This window comes from Halichoerus grypus, chromosome 8 (assembly GCF_964656455.1).
Source record: "Halichoerus grypus chromosome 8, mHalGry1.hap1.1, whole genome shotgun sequence".
NCBI lineage: Eukaryota > Metazoa > Chordata > Mammalia > Carnivora > Phocidae > Halichoerus > Halichoerus grypus.
Genome location: NC_135719.1, coordinates 117,441,563 through 117,460,506, shown reverse-complemented (window position 1 = coordinate 117,460,506; position 18,944 = coordinate 117,441,563). Strand labels below are relative to the sequence as shown.

Genomic DNA, 18,944 nt, shown 5'->3' with positions numbered 1-18,944 from the left:
AATAACTACTATAATGTAGCAGAAGTTAAGTGTAACTATTGCATTTTAAATGTATCAGGTTGATAAAGGGAAATATAAATAAAACTTCTGGAGAAAAGCTAGTTATCAATTACAATGTGCAAATATTTTTTGGGGGGGGGGCACCTGAGTGGCTCAGTTGGTTAAGTGTCTGCCTTTGGTTCAGGTCATGATCTCAGGGTGCTGGGATAGAGCCCTGAGTCAGGCTCCCTGCTTGGCAGGGATTCTGCTTCTCCCTCTGCCTCTACCCCCCCCCAAAATGCTCTCTCTCTCTCTCTCATGTACTCTCTCTCTCAAATAAATAAATAAAATCTTGGGGGGAAAAAAAGAAAAAAAAAGTACAAATATTTTAAAAGCCCTGTACATACAGAATTCAATTCTAGATTAACATATACCCAAGACTTTAAATATCTTCCCATTTGATCTAAATTCATTTTTAAATTAAGTACTGTTATATATAATTTATTTAAACTACCACTTACTGTCTAGCCTCCCTATGGAAAAGGGAAGTTTATAAAATTATGTGTTTATTAATTTAAGAAAGTAGAAAAAAACAAGGAAAAAAAAGTATCATAAATATGGCCCTTTAATGCTAGTTGAAATCAACTTTTATTATGGTAAAAAGCACTGATGTAACCAACTAAACTGAAATGTAGAATAAAGGCAGGGAGGAAGAAAGTAGAATGGGAGGCAAGAAGGCAGTGGAGGGGAAGGGGGAGAATAGGAGAGGACAGAAAAGGAAATTTTCATATAGCCCCTACCAAGACTATAAAATTCAATTTTCATTCATGACTTCCAGAGTCATCGATCATACTTTCACACTGCTTATCAGTAAGGTCACAGTATATGCACATATGAATTTAAAATGCTAGCCATCCTGAATACCTAAGCACAAAATACTCTATTTAAATTCACTGAAACCAGCCAATATCTTAGAAATTAATCTTCCTCATTTTGAAGTGCAAACAAATAATCACATTTATGAGGTTTCCATCAGGAGTATCTCACTCAGCTTAATTCAAGATAACACACCAGGCTGTGTTTACTGATGCAATTAATTTGTACTATTCAAATGGGTCCAGAAATCTGGCCTTGGCATCTGTACCTTTGGCCTGAATAGATTAAAACTGCTGAAAAGTAGTAATACTAAAAACTTCAAATAAAATGTATACCTTACCATTTTATCTGATTATCCAGTATTACATAATATATACTTGATTGGCAGCATGATAGAGTAGAAACAGCAACCATTTCAAATTAATGACTGGCTATAAATATATAGGCAGTTTACCCAACTATAAAATGAGAATAACAGTACATCCTCACATAATTGTAAAGATTACATGAAATAATATATGTAGTGGTGATTTGCATTAGTTACTACTATTTTTCCCTTGGTCATCAGAAAGTAGGTATGCTAGCCTTCTGCCAAGTTCTTACCTATCATGGCACCGTCATTCTTCCTGTTCCTTCTACCTGAACTATAATTCCTTTGGCTCATTCTTATAATTCATATCTCTACTTAAATAAATGTCACCTCTTTTCAGAGATAGTCCCTGATAAACTGTATCGATTATGACATGTTAGGATACAAGTTAGAGAAGCTCTAACTCAAAATAGCTTTAAAAATAAGGAAATTTTCTCAGTAGACAAAAAGTTAGTTTATTTAATCACTCCAAAAATCTATTTTCATCTTTCTATTCTATCCCCTTGGCATGTCAGCTTCTGTCCTAAGGCTAGCATTCTTCATGAACAAGTTGGCTGCCTCAATCCCAGCTACATGTAATTATGGTACACACATTACCAAAGAACAATTGGAAATCACCTTTAGTCCATCTCAATTTAAGGAAGAAGAAACTACTGACAGAAGTATCCCCTAGAAGATCTGCACATCTTATTATGCAGGACTGACTCACCTGTGCCTCACAAAATCAATCACTGACAAGTGGGATGGGATTACCATTATGGCTTAGACTAATCAGGATTTAACCCTAAGGGTAGGTTCCAGAACAAAACTGGGACCCTAAATGCTACAACACCTTATCTTTTTTAAAAAGCACTCACCATCCTCTATTATTCTCTATCACAACACTTACTGACTTATTTATTTCCAATACTAAAAGGTATGAAGTAGTAGAACAAGGACTTAGAGCACAGTGCCTAAAACAGAGCAAGCCCTTTATTATTTATAAAGTATTTATTGAATGAAAACCTGAATGCATGAATATTACCCAAGTGTGCATATATTTATTTAATACCTATAGTTAAAATCCTAGGCAAAATAAAATTAAAATCAAGCCTTAGAAGAATTAAAACTAAGATTCAAAGTCATTTTCATATGTTTATTCATTTATTTTTATATATAGGAAGTGTCCAAACTAGATGTTCAGAAAGAAATATATCCAAAAATAATTTCAAACCAAACACTTGCATTCAAGCCAACTCATGATAAGTTGCAGAGCCCAGAAAACAAAATAATGGAAAATAATGAAGCTGAACAAGAGAGAGAATTATGCAACACAAAAATAGGCTTAGAGAACTCAGTGATTACATCAAACGCAATAACATTTGTATTATAGGAGTCCCAGAAGAAGAGAGAGAGAAGGGGGCCAAAAATTTATTTGAAGAAATAATAGCAGAAAACTTCCCTAATCTGGGGAAGGGAACAGACATACAGATCCAGGAGGCACAGAGAACTCCCATCAAAATCAACAAAAGCAGGCCAACACCAAGATATATTATAATTAAACTTGCAAAATATAGTGATAAAGAAAAAAATCTTAAAAGCAGCAAGACAGAAGAAATCCATAACATACAAGGGAAAACCCATAATGCTAGCTGGAGATTTCTCAACAGAAACCTAACAAGCCAGAAGGGAGTGGCATGATATATTCAAAGTGCTGAATGGGAAAAATCTGCAGCCAAGAATACTCTATCCAGCAAGGTTATCATTCAGAATAGGAGAGGATAAAGAGTTTCCCACACAAATAATAACTGAAGGAGTTCATGACTACTAAACCAGCCCTGCAAGAAATATTAAAGGGGACTCTTTGTAAAGGAGAAACCAAAAGTATCAAAGACAAGAAAGGATCATAGAAAATCTCCAAAAACAACAACAAAACAAATAACAAAATGGCAATAAATACATATCTATGAATAATTGCTTTGGGGGCACCTGGATGGCTCAGTCAGTTAAGCATCCAACTCAAGATTTTGGCTCAGGTCATGATATCAGGGTCATGAGATCATGCTGGGCTCCATGCTTAGAGCAGAGTCTACTTGAGTTCTCTCTCTCCTCCCCCTGCCCCTCCCCCCACGCACACTCTCTGAATAAATATCTTTTAAAAAATAATAATTACTGGGGCGCCTGGGTGGCTCAGTCGTTAAGTGTCTGCTTTCGGCTCAGGTCATGATCCCGGGGTCCTGGGATCAAGCCCCGCGTCGGGCTCCCTGCTCAGCAAGAAGCCTGCTTCTCCCTCTCCTACTTCCCCTGCTTGTGTTCCCTCTCTCGCTGTCTCTCTATCAAATAAACAAATAAAATCTTAAAATAATAATAATAATAATAATTACTTTGAATATAAATGGACTAAATGCTCCAATCAAAAGACACAGAGTGTCAGAATGGATAAAAAAACAAGACCCACCTATATGCTGCCTACAAGGGACTCATTTTAGAGCTTAAGACACTTGCAAACTGAAAGTGAGATGGTGGAGAAACATTTATCACACAAATGGATGTCAAAAGAAAGTTGGAGTAGCAAACTTAAATCAAACTAGATTTTTTTGTTCTTGTATTATTTTTAACCCTGCTTTGGTATCAGGGTAGTACCGGCCTCATGGAATGATTTTGAATGTGCTCCCTATATTCCATTATTTGTAAGATTTTGATAAAGACTGTCATTATATTTTTAAATGTTTGGTAGAATTCACCGATGAAACCATGTGCTGGGAGTTTTTTGATTCCTAATTCAACTTTCATTCATATTATTGGTCTAAGATTTCCTATTTCTTGGATTCAAGATTGATGATTAGATTGTGGTAACTTGTACATTTTTAGAAATTATTTGGGTTTATTATATTATTGTTTATAGTAATCTGTTATCACACTATGTATTTCTGTGGTTACTGTTATATTGTTTTCACTTCCATTTCTCATTTTGGTTTTTGAATCTTTTTTTCTTAGTTAATGTAATTAAAGCATTGCCAATTTTGTGTTTGTTCTTTTTTTTTTAATGATCATTACTTTCAATGTTATGTTATTTTTTTATTCTGGTCTCTATTTTATTTACTTCTGATTTTTCTTTGTTATTTCCTTCCTCTACTAAATTTCAGCTAAGTTTCTTCTTTTCCTGGTTCCTTGTGGTGTAATGTTTATTTGAACTTTCTTAATACAAGCATCAGAACATAAATTTCATTCTTTTTTTTCTTTTTTTTTTTTTAAGATTTTATTTATTTATTTGACAGAGAGAGACACAGTGAGAGAGGGAACACAAGCAGGGTGAGTGGGAGAGGGAGAAGCAGGCTTCCCACAGAGCAGAGAGCCCGATGCGGGGCTCGATCCCAGGACCCTGGGATCATGACCTGAGCCGAAGGCAGACGCTTAACGACTGAGCCACCCAGGCGCCCCAGAACATAAATTTCATTCTAACATCTGCTTTTGCTGCAGCTCGTAGGTTTTAGAATATTGTGTTTTCTTTTTCTTTAGTTTTGACACATATTTTGATTTGCTGTTTGATTTTTTATTTGGCCCACTGCCTATGCAGTAGTGTGTTAATATTCACATATTAAATATTTAATATTTGTATTGTAGATTTTTCCAGCTTTCTTTTATTGTTGATCTTTAGTTTTATATCATTGTGGCTGGAAAATATATTTGGTATGATTTCAGTCTTCTTAAATTTGTAATATTTGTTATGTCTCTTTTTATGTGATTTAACCAGGGGATTCTTCTGTGTACATCTGAGGAAAATATATACTCTACTTTTCTTGGATGGAATGTTTTATATATATTTTTTAGAACCATGTACTCTGAAATATGCTTCAAGTAAAAAATGCTCTTGTTGAAGAAAAAGTAGTAACTTTAACTGAGGGTACTCATTTAAAATAAAGCATATCGGGGGGAGTTGTTTGGGGGAAATGGGTAAAATAGGTGAAGGGGATTAAGAGTACACTTCTCATGATGGGCACTGAGTAATGATGTATACAGTTCTACAGAACTATTGAATCATTAGATTGTACACCTGAAACTAATTATAACACTATATACTGGAATTAAAATTAAAAACTTAAAAAACATCACATTTCATAGCTAAGAAGGACAGACAAATGCATTGAAAAATTCTAAGTCAGATACAAGTAATGAATAGAGAGTAACAATCTTTCTAGAAAACTTTCTAAAAAAACACATTAAAAATTCAGATTCAAACAGACTTAAAACTGTTTCTAAAGAACAAGAGAGTTTCAAAAGTGTAATAAACATTTTATGCTACAGGAAAATTTAGTGGGATATATTTAAAAATACACACACATTTCAATCTTCATCTAAGAGGCATGAAAGCCCTTTAAAGGCTAATCTTTGCTACTGCATGTATGCAGAATATTATGATGATATTATTGGCTAATAATTCACTAATATGTGAGCCAGATGGGTGACAGAGAGATAATTTATATATCCTAAAAAGAGAAGTTTAAATAAGTTATGGGATAACCACTGGTGAGCTACCATGGCTCAGCTTAATGAAGACAAATACACACAATATAATATTAGGTGAAAATGCGGGATGCAGAAGGATTTAATGTTGATAGGTACATAGCATGATGCCTTGGAAACTCTAAGTTCTAAGGTCAGACAGAACAGGTCTAAATCCTGGCCATACCAATATAGAATTGGGCCAGCAAGGAATTAAATAGGGCATCTTACCTTCTCTGAGCCTGAATTTTTTTTTAAAGATTTTATCATTTATTTGAGAGAGCATGAGCAGGGTGATGGGCAGAGGGAGAAGCAGACTCTCCACTGAGCAGGGAGCCTGATGTGGGGCTCAATCCCAGGACTCCAGGATCATGACCTGAGCTGAAGGCAGACTGAGCCTGAATTTTTTATCCTTGAAATGATTATAATAATTGCTATCATAGGGGGCCTATCATTCTAAGTGTAATGATGATAACAGCTACATTTATGTAGTGCTTCCTGAATGCAAGGTATTTTTCGCAGTACTTCACAATTATAATACTATTTAATCTTCTCAACAACCTCCTGATGTAAGTACTATTATCCCTATTTTACAGTGGACGAAATTAAGGCACATTGAGATTAAATAATTTTCCCAAGGTTGTAAAGTCAGTAAGCGGCAGAACCAAAACCAATGATAGCTATTTTTTTGTTACTGTTAAGAATAGCCTGCTGACTTTAAGAATTACAAGGGAGGCTAGAAAATCTCCTTCCACACATACCTTTTAACTCAAGGACAAGCAGCTATATCACTAGATCATTTCAAGTATAATTTAATTCAGAGATTGAAAGGCCTCAAACTTTTCCTCCCAAATAGCACACAGTTAGGAAAACTAGATAAAACAAATTCCATTTGACTTAATTTTTTTACATTTAAAATAGTGAAGTGACTTTTGGTTCCATTCCAAGATGGTAAAGACAGACTTCTTCCTATCCCTCCCACTAAGAACAGCTAAAAACCCTGGACACTCTATATAAAACAAATACAAGAGGACTGTGAAAGATAGAAAAGGCAGAGCTGCTAATAATTTAGGGACTAAAGCGGTAACATAGCAGTGAGTTCTGAGTTTTCTTTTTGCTTCATATATCCCAGAAGGAAAAAAGAACAACAGAAAGAGCAAAAGCATGGGTAAATATAAAAGAATTTCCTTTCTCTTCTTGACTTTTCTACATTATGTTTTGATAATGCCTGTTATGGTTTTAAATACATGTAGAGCAAAATTAAGACAATTATATTGTAAGTGAGAGAGAGTAATGGTACTTCAGAGAGGTAAAGTTTCTACATTTCACTCAAACTCGTAAGACATCAATGTGAGTAGACTGTGATAAGTTATGTATCTTTCAGGTAATACTTAAAGCAACTACTAAAAAAATCTATACAAAGAGATATACTCAGTAACATTTAGCAATATAATCATTAGAAATTTAACAGTGAGGGAGGTTTATAGTCAACTGTGTTTGCCCATTTCATCTACTTTCTAGCTGTGACTGTGACCATAGTATTTAACCTCTTTGTAAATTAGTTAATAACACTCATTTCAAACCAAGTAGAGTTAGAACATATTGGCTATAATTATTATAGCTTTTATTTTAATATTTTGATTGAGTGAGACTATTAACCCTTTTTTACTTTACTACTTTAAATGAATACTTATAGTAATTTTGAACTGAGGTATTTGTGTGAAGTGCTAGTCATGGTGACTAGTATGTAGTATGGGCTTGCTAAATGAAAGCTATGATAATTTATTAGTAAATAAAGGTCTATGGGTTAAGCCTTTCTTTATTCCCATAGACTCTGAACCACAAGATCTTGTAACTTCCTTTACATCAGTCTTGGAAATTATTTTTTTGACTTTGATACCAAAGCAAATGCAACGAGAGCAAAAATAAACAAATGGGACTACATCAAACTAAAAAAACTTCTGTACAACAAAGGAAACCATCAATAAAATGAAAAGACAACCTATGGAATGGGATAAAATGTTTGTAAGATATATATCTGATAAGGGATTAATATCCAAAATATATAAAGAACTCATACAAGTCAATAGAAAAAAGCCAAACAATCCATTTAAAAAATGGGCAGAGGATCTCAATACATTTTCCCAAAGATGATATACAAATGGCCAACAGGTACATGAATCAATGTACAATTCTATGTACAATAAGTTTCCTATTTCCTATTAATCTAATAAAATTTCACCAGTATGATCAAAGTAGACCCACAACCCCTTAGTCATTTTTCTTTTTTAAAGACCTTATTTATTTATTTGACACAGAGAGAGACAACGAGAGAGGGAACACAAGCAAGAGGAGTGGGAGAGGGAGAAGCAGGCTTCCCGCTGAGCAGGGAGCCCGATGCGGGGCTCGATCCCAGGACCCTGGGATCATGACCTGAGCCAAAAGCAGACGCTTAAGGACTGGGCATCCCTCCCTTAGTCATTTAGTGTTAGCCTCCAATTCTCCTTAAATCTTCACTCCTCCCACACAAACCATTAAATCTCAATAGTGCTTTATTATTTATACTGCTTCCCCTCAGTATAAGGATATGGTTCTGCACATTACAGAATACCCCAACACAAGAGCAGCTTGGCTTAAACAAGATTAAGGTTTATTTTTTCTTTTGTAAAAGTCATCTAGAGAAAGGCCATGTAGAGAGGGTGGTTGCATAGTATCCTCAGAGACCCTCAGGGACCCAAGTTTCTAACTTTCTCTTCACCATTCTCTGTGACTGGCTTCCATTGTCAAGATCACCTTATAGTCCAAAATGTTTGCTAAAGTTGTAGTTACTATGTCTTCAATAAAGGTCAAAAAGGAGAAACTGAATGGCAAAATGGGATCTCTTCCAGAGGAGTCACTGACCTTTACAAGCACACAAACACATACTATTTCTGCTTTATCTTTATTGCCATAACTTAGTCACTTATCTACAAAATACAGTCTTTTCTCCAAGGTGTCAATGTACCTACCTAAAAAAAAAAAAAGAGGATCAATTAATATAGAAGAGAAAAACAGATTTAAGGTTGGGTAGTATTCCAGCAGCCTGCATCACAAGTTCCTATCCATTTTTCACAGATTCTGAGTAACGCTTGATACTGGCAGAAATTTTATATCATATCTTTAATCAACAGAGCTAATATAAAAGCTTTCCCCAATATATACTTTTACTTCTTTGGCTGTTTGTGGAGTGTGACCAATCCTAAACTGTACTGATACCACAACAAGTATAATAAGATTACAATTCTGAAGTCTTATTGGATAGGAGTTTTCATCTATCACATCTTGTGTACCAACTGGGATACAAAAGTTGATTTGTTTTGTACAAGTGACCTAAGAGAACACTGCAACTCACTCTGTGTGTCTTGACCAATTAGCAAATCAATGGCACTCCAGTGTGCTCTCTTTTGTTACAAATCTTGGATCTTATTCCATAGACACATCTGCTACATGATCATAATTATCATCAATCCCATTATAGTACCTCATTTACTGAACATGTAGTAGGTTCCTGTGCAAAGTGATCTATTTATTCATTCAGGCCTCATAATAACCCTATTATGTTATTTTTGTCCTCATTTTATAGAAAATAATAATAGCAAACATTTATTGAGTGCTTAGTATGTGCCCGGCTTACTAAAGTATTTTATAGAAAAATACTATTTTTATCCCTAATTTACAGATGAGAAGGCAGAAAAGTTAGTAACTTGCCCAAAGTCACATAGCTTGTAAGTAGCAGAGCCATGGGGAGCCTGGGTAGCTCAGTCAGTTAAGCATCCAACTCTTGATTTCGGCTCTGGTCATGATCCCAGGGTCCTGAGATTGGCCCCTCCCTCCCCGCCCCCCAGTGGAGTCTGCTTGGGATTCTCTCCCTCTGCCCACCCCCACACACACGTGTGCATGCATGAGTGTACACGCTTGCTAGCTCTCTCTCTTAAAAAAAAAAAAAAAAAAAGGTAGCACAGCCAGGATGCAAATCCTCACAAACACTCTAGAGTCTACTCAATTAACTACCATACTATAATAATAAACCAGCAGAGGTTAAGTAACTCACCTAAGGTCACAAAACCAGGAGCCAAAATTCACAGCTAGATCTATTGTCTTGACTCCAAATGAATCAAAGCAGTATGGTTTGACTGACCAAGGGACTATTACTCTTCAGGGGCAGAGTTACAAGAAAACAACACTATCAAAATAACAAACATAATCCATAAATTTCAATGATAAGCAACTGAGGAGGATGAAATGCAGTGCATCCATGCTGCCTAGGCAGCACTACAGGTAGACCTACCTCTTTTAGTAACAGATAAACCCAAAGCAGCTTTGGCAAAGGTATCTAGTGACTGTCATACATTAGTTTGAATAATCATTAGTATCTAAAAGATCTTGAATAGATGTCTGCATTTTACATCTGCTGTCAAAAAATTAAAGAGTAAACAGTTTTTTGCCACACCACACTCAATGGATATATCTAGAAGCAGTAGTTTTAAAGATTTTATTTATTTATTTGAGAGAGAATGAGACAGAGAGAGAGAGAGCATGAGAGGGGGAAGGATCAGAGGGAGAAGCAGACTCCCTGCTGAGCAGGGAGTCCGATGTGGGACTCGATCCCGGGACTCCAGGATCATGACCTGAGCCGAAGGCAGTCGCTTAACCAACTGAGCCACCTAGGCGCCCCAGGAAAAATATTTTAAGAAATAATAAAAAGTAACATGGGCCACCTGAGTGGCTCAGTCGTTAAGTGTCTGCCTTCGACTCAGGTCACGATCCCAGGGTCCTGAGATCGAGCTCCACATCGGGGTCCCTGCTTGGCAGGAAGCCTGCTTCTCCCTCTCCCACTCCCCCTGCTTGTGTTCCTGCTCTCACTGTGTCTCTCTCTGTCAAATAAATAAATAAAATCTTTAAAAAAAAAAAAAAGAAAAAGTAACAGAATCAGACATTTTGTTGCCATCTGTAAGAACTAACAAATTTATAGTTCTTTCACCTATAATTACAACCCTGACCCTCATCCTTTGAGAGATACGTATATTATGGCTATAAATTTCTTTAGTATTTTTTCCTAAGATTAACAATGTACAATTCTAATCCCAGAGTCAAAAATGCCTGTGTCCTCCCTCTCTAAAAAAATAAATATAATGAAAATCCCCCCTTCTCCCACTCAAATAAATAAATAAATAAATAAGCCTATGTTGAGCCTGAGTACACAACATACAAATCACAGTGCTACTACTGGTTCATTTTCAAACACTCTCCTAAGAATTTGAAGTCTCTCTTCCAAGAACAGCATAGACACATAATGACTATTAGAAGAAGAATCTTGCACCTAATACGGTAACTTGAAATACTGTAAGCATTAATGATGAATGAAGGTCATGTCACCAATAGAATCAACCATGAGAATCATTCACTTTCATGAACACCTCATATCCTATAAAAAAAAAAAAAAAAATTCAGCTCAGTATGTTGTTCTTCATCAAACACATCCTTTTTCCCTAATTCCAAACTTAATGAGACATTCTCAGTTAAGTTCATACCAGTTCATGTTTATACTCTACTTCCAATTATCAATGTTTCTAAACTAATTGGAGGAATTTTAAAGAATTGAGCAGTACTAAACTTACACTATATTTCACTGGATCCTCAATGGATGAAACATAAAACATATTTTTATTAGTAAAAAGTTACTATACTGGGGTGCCTGGGTGGCTCAGTTGGTTAAGCATCTGCCTTCGGCTCAGGTCATTATCTAGGGGTCCTGGGATTGAGCCCCACATCAGGCTCCCTGCTTGGCGGGGAGTCTGCTTCTGCCTCTCCTTTTCCCCCCTCCTCACTCATGTGCTCTCTCTTTCATATTTAAATAAAATCTTTTTTAAAAAGTTACTATACTAAGTAAGAATTATTTTAAGGTTTTTTTTTTTAGTTATACTGATTCCTGTTTAAAAAAAAAAAGAAAGAAAGAAAAGTATCAAAAAACAGCCAGTGATCCTCAGTGAGGCATAAAAGTACCAAAAAGAATCAGCTATTATAAATCATTAGCGTTACACCAACTTTAATTTAATGCATCAGTTGACTGGGAGCTAATATTAGATGAAAAGCAGCCAAAGCAGCTTTTATTTATAGCTATGTGTGGAATAATAACAGAAATGTTGTTACTAAGATCAATTTAATTTAAGCAACATTTAAAAGTGAATTTTTACACATAATGGTACTTGAACACAATTTGAAATGGGCAGGACATATCACTTGCTAAGAATATCATTCCTCATTTTGAAAGTGTTAAGAGATCTCTACTTTTACCACAAGGGAGTAATAAGATCCAGAATTAACTTCCAAATGTAAACAACTAGAAAATGGAATAAACTATGTATCTGATTTTGGACAACAGGCAACACAAAACTGATTCCAGGGAGGAAGGGAGGAGGAGGAGAAGGAGGAGGAGAAGACAACGAAGATGAAGAAGAAGAAGAAAGGGAACAGGGAAGAACTATAATTACCTGGGATTCTTTCTGAAAGCACTTTTGAGATTACAGTATGTTGAAGGGGAAACCCAAAAAGAATCTAGTGCATTGCTAAGTTGAAAAGGCAGAAGTCAGACCACAAAAACAAAACAAAACAAAACAATTATTTGGGGGGAAAAGTCCCTGAAGTGAGAGAGCTATGCAAAGACCTATTTTTTAAATTTTAAAAAAGACAGAGAGAGAGAGAGAGAGATCCCCTTAAATTACCTGAATGACAACCTATATATGCATAGGGTGAAAACACATAAGGTTAAGCAAAGCCAAGTTCTGGGAAAGAAAAATTACCAGGTAGCTAAAGCTGAGTAAAATTATTTGATGATACTAGAGCTCACAGAGGGCCAGGAATCATTAGACTTCTTACAAACAAGATAGAGAGCCCTCACTGAATCCTTGCGACATTCAGTAAAGTCCCAAAGAGAGGTCCACCTTAGTAATGAGGCTAAGAGAGCACAAGAATAAAGGTTTCCTCTAGACCTGCCCTAGAAAACCTTAAACACATTAACACACATGGAAAGGGAAGAGGGAGGGATATAAATTTGCTGCCACTGAGGCTGGCTCAGAAAAGCTCAGTCTCAAAACTCTCCCGCACCTGCAGAGTGCCATTTTGCATAACATGCTAGGTAATCCCATGTGCCTTTTGGAAGAACAGCTGCCACCACCACCACAGGAAAGGAGACTAAGATGCCATGAGGTATTGTAATGACCAAGAAAAAAGGTAAAGGAGGTAAAAACAGGTGCAGGGGTAGGAGTGAAAATGAACCTGAAAAAAGCTGGTGTGTAAACAGGATGAATAAGAGTATAACCAAGTAATCAAAATATTGGGAAATGTATAATCAGAAGTAATGTGTCTTGATGGTGTGAAGAGATTATGTCATATGAAAGGAAAACTGAGAAAAATGGCTTGAATAAATACCTCATACATTATATTGGTCTGACAGACTATGAGGATAACAGAACTGATGTAATTTTAAACTACAATGCAGATGAAGGTATAAATCTGAGAGCATGTGGCAAGCTTCCAAAGCCTGCTAAAATCAATGATATACATTTGGTGATGGAAATGATGATGAAATCCAGTTTGATGATATTAGAGATGATGATAAAGACCATGATGATATTTAAATTGAACTCAATGTTTCACATTCCAAATTTTCTGAGGATTAAATCCCAAAGGAGATATGGCTTCCCTGTCCTTTAAAAGTTAACCAGACTTCTGGGGTGCCTGGGAGGCTCAGTCGGTTGAGTGGCCGACTCTTGGTTTCAGCTCAGATCATGATGTCAGGGTCATGGAATCGAGCCCCGCATCAGTCTCCGCACTTGGCAAGGAGTCTACTTGAGGTTCTCTCTCAGCCCCTCCCCCCCTCTCTAAAATAAATAAATCTTAAAAAAAAAAAAAAAAGTTATCAGACTTCTATGTAGCTTAGTCATTTTATCATGGCATCCCTTTCCTTAATGAATAGGTGAACTCCTTATGCTCAAATACTCTTGGAAGCAGTTCTTCTGTCTTCTTGATTGATCTCTCATTAGTTAAATAAAAACTTTGATACATGTTAACAAGTAACTTTAAGAGCTAAGCTTTTATAGAACCCAAGTACATTTAATTCCAAAGTCCTATGTTCTTAATCATAGCTCCGTTTTTAAAAAGGGGGGGGAAATGGGATGCCTGGGTGGCTCAGTCAACTCAGGTCATGATCCCAGCATCCTGGGATGGAGCCCCACATCAGGCTCCTTGCTCAGGAGGGAGTCTGCTTCTCCCTCTGCCTGCCGCTCCCCCTTCTTGTGCTTGCTCTCTCTCTGACAAATAAAATCTTTTAAAAAAAATAAAAAATAAAAAAGGGGAAAAATGTCTATATGATAGTGTACTGGAAGATTAATGAGAAAATCCTATTATGCAAAAGAAAATGTTTACGGTGTAAAGAATACTGGAACAGAGAAAACAATATCTACCTTACAGATAAGAAAACCAAGGCATTTAAAGGTGAATTAAATGGGGGTAGGAACGGTGTCACATAGCTAGCAAGTATCAAACAGAAATTTTAACCCAGCAACCTGATTTCAGATTCTACCGCAAGGATATCTTTCACAGCCAAGGATCTTCCCAATCTAGACCAAACATCTGAAACAAAAGCATCCCTATCAATAGGATAAGAAATAAAATCTTTGCCATCCCAAGAATACTACTAATCAACAATGACTTTTGGAAGAATCATTCTACCTAAAGAACTCTCTTGTTTTTTTATGATCTATAAAGACCTTTGCAGTTTGAAACAGAACTTTAGAAAGGGGGATCGGGCAGGTGATTCCTTCAAAACGCCCCCTCATCATTCATGAATTCATCCATATTTATCCACTGCCCCACTGCCTACCATGTGTTTGGCACTAAACTAAGTGCCAAGAATGCAATGATGACAAAACAGAGATAATATCCATTTTAGTGGATAACAGAATCTACTGGGAAAGCAAATATGAAACAAATAATTACACAATTACTTTCTTAGTTTTCTAAAATATTCTGAGCCTACCCCCAATACAAGGATTTTGAACTTGTTGTCTGAAACACACTTGTCCAAATATCCACCATAGTTCTTTCCTCATCAAATTCAGGTCATCATCACTCAACTATCACCTTCTCAATAAAACCTGCCCTGACGATTCTATATAAAAATGGTATACTTCCCACTCCAACATTCTCTATTACCTTCCCTGATGTACTTACTTTTCTCTAGAATACTTATTACCATCAAACATACTTACTTGTTTAGTATCTGTATTCCCACTAGAATAAAAGCTCCAGGAGATCAATAGTTTCTGTCTATATTATTGATTAGTATCACTCAAAGTCTAGAACAGTGCCTATAGCAGACAATGAATATTGTTGACTAATGAATAAATGAGTGCAATGAAGGAAAGTCCAAGTATAGTGACAGTGTATAAAAGAAGAAACCATTAATTTCATTTAGACTAACAATCACAATGTTATTACTTATATACATATCATGTAATAATTAAAATACCAATTATAAATGCTATCTATCATTCATGTATATGGTATTAATTTAAGCATTTTCAGTTTTTCTATAATTCCTTTCTTATATTTTTAAACATTTAAAGTATATATAACAATGATTTACTGATAAAGAGGTTCCCATTTTTATTCTAGAAGGGAGTCAACATCTAACAAAATGATTTATTCTCCACTCAATCAACTATCTCACCTTAAAAAATGAAGACAATATGAGATGATATTATCATACTCATTACACTAGAACAAGCATCTTATTTTTCAGAAATGAAAAACTAAAAATAAAGAGAGAGAGAGAACAGGACCTAAAATCACCTTCTAAGGTTTATAGCTTGATTTCTTTGCTTCATATGCTCAGCGTGTGAAGATTTTATACAATTATGGCACTTATAGCCAAACATCTAGAAAAAAAAATTGTCTCAAATTTGGTGTATCACAGTCCAAAGGACTATGTGGCCTGACAAAACTCTTGTTTTGAAGAATGATATTTTTATTTATACCTAAGCAATGTTAACCTATCATTTAAACAAGTATTTAACAATAATCATTTTAAAATCATTTAAAAAGATAAACAGACCTTGAGATACAGTTTTCAAATTCAATCATCTCTCTGAAACTCCAATAATCAGTCAATATGATCTGAAGTGAAGATGCTATACTATTTCTAATAAAATGAGTTTGTTATGAATAATCTATGTGTACAATGGAATTTTACATGAGTCCTCTAATTTGTCCTGATAAAAATACAACTTATTACAAGGAATTTGGAAGAAAACACTCATGAAGAAATAATTTAATATGATCTGCCCTACTATACTGTGAAAACATAAGAATATTAACCAACTATAACCAGGACTCCCAAAACACATGTATTCTCTCCCCTAATTAAGAAAATCAGGGGTAGGGGCGCCTGGGTGGCTCAGTCGGTTAAGCGTCTGCCGTTGGCTCAGGTCAGGATCCCAAGGTCCTGAAATCAAGTCCCGCTTTGGACTCCCTGCTCAGTGGGGAGCCTGCTTCTCCCTCTCCCTTTCCCTCAACCCCCGCTCATGCTCTCTTGCTTGCTCTATCTCAAATAAATAAATCTTAAAAAAAAAAATCAGTAATCATACTAAGCAAAGAAGAAAGCAAAAACAAATCTTCAGATAAAAAATACAGTTCAATCTAATATCTATTAATATCTACATCCATATTAAGTTTTTTTTTTAAGATTTTATGTATTTGACAGAGAGAGAGACAGTGAGAGAGGGAATACAAGCAGGGGAAGTGGGAGAGGGAGAAGCAGGCTTCCCACCAAGCAGAGAGCCCGATGCGGGGCTGACCTGAGCCAAAGGCAGACGCTTAACAACTGAGCCACCCAGGCACCCCCAAATTAAGTTTTCAAACACAGAAAAAAGCTAAAGAATGGGTCTCAGTTGTCCATCTTTTAATTATGTGAACATTCCTCAAAGTATCTATAAAAATTAAAATTACTATAAAAGTTTCCTACTATTACACACATTTAAAAATATTACTATTCATTTTAAAAATATACCCTGTGAATATTAAAGATAAATATTAAATGTTAAAGGTAAGTATTTCCCTCTGGTTAACTTTCTTCCAGAAGAAAGGACATTTACAGGACAATGGACCATCAACTAGTAACAATGTCTACTGATACAGATACTAAGTTTAAAAATCAATTTATCTGAAAACATTTTAAATTAGCTTAATTATTTTTAAATAATGGCACATGGTCGTTGTAAAACAAAAGAATCGCAGAAATGCATAAAGGATAAAGAAAAGATCATAGGAAATTTATCTTCTGAAAGAATAACTCATGGGTTACCATTTCTGCACCATCTCTCAAGACATTTTACTTAAAGATAAACCATCTTACATTAAAGGACTCATTGCATACATCCTATTCTATAGCCTACTTTGCTTAATTCACTAGGTAAAGAACATCTTTCATGTCAGCCAGTATATATCTTCGCATGTCATTATTTTTAAAGGCCCCAGTGTATATTACATTCAATGTATTACCATAACTTACTTAACCATTTTCCCTATTAATAGATATTTGGGGTTTTTTTTCATTTTTTCATTTTTTCATTATATCTATAATACAATGATCAGGACACTCCACACTTCTTCAATACAATGCCTCTTACTCCAATACCTTCTCCACAAAACAGAACTCATTTATTCAAATATTTTTAAGTGGTTATTATGTTCCACTCACTGTTCTAGGCAATCCAAGTTCCAACAGTGTAGGGACTGATTCTATTTTAGTCACTGCTTTATTTCCTGTGTTTAGTGGATTGTCTGGTACATAGTGGACTATCATGTATGTGTTGAATGAATGGATTTCATTCATCCCTTCACTTTTTTAAGTGTTGACTTCGAAATTAGTTCGGTTTTCATTTTTTTTTTCCCACTCTGCAGAGTAATGAGCCTGTAAGTGTCTTTATCACTCACAATTCAGGCTCACTACTGGGAGTCAAGTAGATGAATATGGAAACAAAAACAGTACTACAGCATTGCCTTTTGGAACCTCTTCTCAGTTGTGTTTAAAATGTTCAAAGTTCCTTTTGAGCTCAAAACATCATGCATAGGAAATGTGAATCTAACAGCTAGCTGAATGTTTTCCTTTGGTATAACATTTCAATGGAAAAAGAGTAGTAACACTCTCCAAAAGGTCCAACTGGCACACACAGAGAAACCTTAAAAATCCAATTAAACTGCAAAATTATTATTGAATTCATAAAAGATTTATATTGCTTTTCCAGGAAAAATACTTTGAGAGAGAGAAAAAGACCACTGAAATACCAAAACATAACAAAATGTTTATATTCTGATCAAATTTTAGCTTTTAAAATTACCATAGATCTGTTGAGAAACCTTACTTAGAGGTTATACATGCCTATTCTGTTTTCTCTCATTTGGAAAATACAGGTACTGTAGAGATTAAATTAGAATCACGAATCTGGGAAGAACATTGAGACATATGAAGCTCAACCTTCTGCCTTTTACTCATGTACACTTAAGCCAGTTTACCTGCATAAGAAATGTATCAACAACAAAGAATTACCCAGCTCACCCAGGGATAAGAGATGTGATAAAAGTTAAGGTGTAAGTCTGGGAAAAGAAATGTTAAATCACTCTAAGAATGTTTTCATTAGAGAAAACTGTTTAGAGGAATGTCATGATCCAACTTCCATTTTAGTATGATCTCTCTAGAATTTATGCTTGAATGTTAAATGCATATGTTAAATACATATGCTTGAATGGAATATCCAAGTTGATTATGATCAAGTATTTTGCCTCCTAATTGGTGAGGACAACATGCAAAAATTTAGTGAAAGAGGATGCTGGTTTGTATTAGATTGTGAATACCTCTTCAACAAAAGCATATGCTACCCACCAGTGTATTTTTATAAACACACCCTATTATTATTAGATTGTAAGTTCAAAACAGTATATCATGATTTTATGGCTCCTTATATCCCCACTACTTAGAATACACACCAGGTATTTAATATTCACTGATATCGCTGAAAATATAGATATTTATCTAGTCCATTTAAATAGAATTTCATTACCACAAAAATTTTTCAATATTAAAATATCTAGAAAAACATATTACCACACTTGAACAGATAACTTACACACCAATGTTCAT

The 18,944-nt window shown here is 35.2% G+C and overlaps 1 protein-coding gene and 1 pseudogene across 8 annotated transcripts in view; one reads left to right on the top strand and one right to left on the bottom strand.

Moving 5' to 3' along the window:
* FUT8 (fucosyltransferase 8) overlaps positions 1-18,944 on the bottom strand; it is a 324,832-nt gene that overhangs the window by 186,214 nt on the left and 119,674 nt on the right. Inside the window, exon 1 of one of the 8 annotated variants that reach the window (XM_036120192.2) lies at positions 11,067-11,085. The exons of the other annotated variants lie outside the window; for them this stretch is intronic. The gene's annotated coding sequence lies outside the window, so the exon portion shown is untranslated. Of the gene's footprint in view, positions 1-11,066; positions 11,086-18,944 lie in introns of those variants that run through there. 8 annotated transcript variants of the gene reach the window in all.
* LOC118553219 (eukaryotic translation initiation factor 1A, X-chromosomal-like) lies at positions 12,961-13,383 on the top strand (annotated as a pseudogene).